At 31.6% G+C, this 3291-nt stretch overlaps 1 long non-coding RNA gene across 1 annotated transcript; it reads right to left on the reverse strand.

Moving 5' to 3' along the window:
• Positions 1-359: 359 nt before the first annotated feature.
• LOC113471009 lies at positions 360-975 on the reverse strand. The gene is made up of 2 exons (XR_003393872.1): positions 924-975; positions 360-559 (listed from the first exon to the last, which is right to left on the reverse strand). It is a non-coding gene; the product is annotated as an uncharacterized LOC113471009 (long non-coding RNA).
• Positions 976-3291: the final 2316 nt, after the last annotated feature.

The following is a 3291-nucleotide window of genomic DNA, read 5'->3' on the forward strand; positions in this document are numbered from 1 at the left end:
TTTGAGCAATGATTCAAAAGACGATCACTTCAAACGAAAAGAAAATGTTGATAAAAACAATAAACTGAACTATGAATTCATACAACAAACGAACAGAAAAACAATAATGATTCAGTTAAAAAATCTTACAAAACAAATAAATAGAACTACAAATAATACTCTTATAAATAATATTTTATAATACATTCAAATAATTTAAGTCTTTTAAAGAAAAATTTATAATTCAGACTGCCACTATGACTTTTTTCCAAAGAAAATACAAAATATTTTTTTTTTTTTATATAACCACAATTTCGCTTATAGTAACTTGAAGAGGGATGATTGGATGATTATCGCTGACGCAACAATATTCGCCAACCATATAACCACAATTTCGCTTATAGTAACTTGAAGAGGGATGATTGGATGATTATCGCTGACGCAACAATATTCGCCAACCCACAATGAAGAGGACGGTTGTCCATACAGAGCGATTCAGCAAGGGAGTTGGCAGTAGGAGAGATAATAAACTGGAGGCTTTCAGTGCAGGCAAGTCTATTGGTTCTTTACCTTTGTTAGTCTGAAAACAAAAAAGAAGTAAATATTAGTATGAAGCAATTAATCAATTAGTATCACCATACAATCAACACTCAATGTGTATGATTGGCTAGGATGTCACTTGTCATTTTGTAGAGATTTCTACAACCACCCCCTAATGCAACTGTCACAGATTGAAAAGAATATTTTGTTTTTAAGGGGAATGATTAGAAAAAAAAGATGTGTTCAGTGATGCAACACTAAATTCTTTCAGTAGATTAAATATCCATCACATAAATGTTTTAGGTAAGAAAATCAAAGAAGAGCAAATACTCATTTTACATACTTAAAAAGTGACAACTTCCCTACATTGTAGATTTTTGGTTTCAAACGACATCGACACTCACCTTTTTATAATTGGATCTGAAACTGTCAGCTATAGTTCTCAGTTCTTCTTTCTCTTCATAGTTACGAAGAAGGGTGTTCATCTGAGTTGTTGTTCATTGAGTTTTAAACGTCAAAATAGAGATGGTCTGAAGGAAAAGAGTAGGTAGAATGTCAAACTTAGAGCAGGCATTCTGTCCCTATATTACCACCTTTTATCGTTGAACTCACAGATTTCGAGACAACCTAACCGATAAATACATATTTCAACAAGGAAAAAAGAATCAAAGAAGAAAACTTGTGCTTGTGTAGTGAAGTCAAACTTAAACTCAAATAAAGGGATTTATTTTTTGAAATTAAAAAAAAGGAGCCTTATTAATATTTCGTTAATGACATCAAATATTCATACACATCTAGCTTTTTTTTCCTGACCATTTTCTGTGTCCCTCCTTCCACGAAATTCTAATTTAAATTAAAGCCAAATATAAATACTTGGATAGAGGCGCTTTGAAGTGTTTAATTCCCTTCATCTACAGACAAACATCAATGACTTAATTCACTTCTTTCTTCAAGCTGAAAATGTTAAGGGTAGATAGCAAAAGCGTTGTATTTATGATTGTCTTTATGAAAACTAAAGCAAATCAAACTGCATTAGACTCAATTTTCACCATATTCAGAAAATATTTCATTTTGCCACACATTTATATTTAAATCATAAAAAGACAGCCCTAGGGTCAAAACACATAAAAATAATACCTATCTTGTATGAAAAACCAAGACTCTGCAAAAGAAGAAGAAAAAAATCCCTGCTAAAGTTTTGCTTATCAGGTCGCCTTGTGAGCAATATGTTCCAAGAGCATTATCTCAGCTAAAGGGTATTTGGGGCCATTTGAATAAACCTTAAACACTTCATAATAATATTTCCTATTTTATGTGTTTCTGAATATTACTTGACGTATTATAAGCCCGTTTTCAGGCGAAATTGCAGAGTGCAGTTGCAACGAAAAATTGACGTAATATGGAGAAATGTTAGTCTGCGCTGGAAACAGTTTCAATATGAAGATTGGAACTGACATAAAAAATGATAAATTTATTAAAAATAACCCGTTATAGCAATTCATTACAAATTTCAAGGGAAAATTTGAGAAAGCTGTTTTCGGTAATATGGAGAAATGTTAGTCTGCGCTGGAAACAGTTTCAATATGAAGATTGGAATTGACATAAAAAATGATAAATTTATTAAAAATAACCCGTTATAGCAATTCATTACAAATTTCAAGGGAAAATTTGAGAAAGCTGTTTTCAAGGCACAACAGGTAACATACTTGGAACTACATTCTTCAGATAACAATACCTGGGCATTTTGGATCACTGTATAAATTAATTAAGATGAAAAAATAATCCTTTAATAGGTATACTAGGCATTCAGTACTCTTCCAAAGGACATTGTAAATGGTCTAAGGTCTAAGCTTTTGATCCCAGTTGCACTAGCTGTTAAAATCGTTTCCACGAAATCTCTTAAATCAAGTTAATAGCAAAACATCCACGTATACAAACATATGAGGAACATTACTTGCAGTGGCATTTAACCAGAATGTGGAAGTTGGGAGGTAATATCTTTAATCTGACCCTCACTAAATGTTTTGTTAAATATGTGTAAAGCCTTTAGCTTTTATGTTGGCCCTTCAGTACTTGTGGTTGTGTTTTCATAGTGTACCTTTAAACCTTTATGATATACTCACAAAATTGTTTTGTTTTTGTCAATCTGACCAAGACTGTGAAAAGTGTGTCGAAAATATATTTATTTTATTTATATTTTTTTAGGTACCTATCTTGAATTATCAAAAATATTCAAGCTAAAATGGGGAAACATCTTTTGATGGATTGTCTCACTTTCTAGACTGAAAGGTTTTATACTCATGTGAGTAGCGTCAGTATCAAGATATTTATCTCCATTTAATGCTTATCCTTAACCATGTAAACCTTTAACTCACATTATATAGTGTACCTTTAAGCCTTTATGATATACTCACAAAATTGTTTTGTTTTTGTCAATCTGACCAAGCCTGTGAAAAGTGTGTCGAGAATATATTTATTTTATTTATATTTTTAGGTACCTATCTTGAATTATCAAAAATTCAAGCTAAAATGGGGAAACATCTTTTGATGGATTGTCTAACTTTCTAGACTGAAAGGCTTTATACTCATGTGAGTAGCGTCAGTATCAAGATATTTATCTCCATTTAATGCTTATCCTTAACCATGTAAACCTTTAACTCACATTAATATATTTGCTTATTTGCACTGAGCTTTATTTACTATCCCCCCATCATAATTATTCATATCGCTGGGTATAGGACATATCTTCACACCTAGTTCAATGTAAGTAGG

Source organism: Diaphorina citri, unplaced genomic scaffold (assembly GCF_000475195.1).
Source record: "Diaphorina citri unplaced genomic scaffold, Diaci psyllid genome assembly version 1.1 scaffold59, whole genome shotgun sequence".
Classification (NCBI taxonomy): Eukaryota; Metazoa; Arthropoda; class Insecta; order Hemiptera; family Psyllidae; genus Diaphorina; species Diaphorina citri.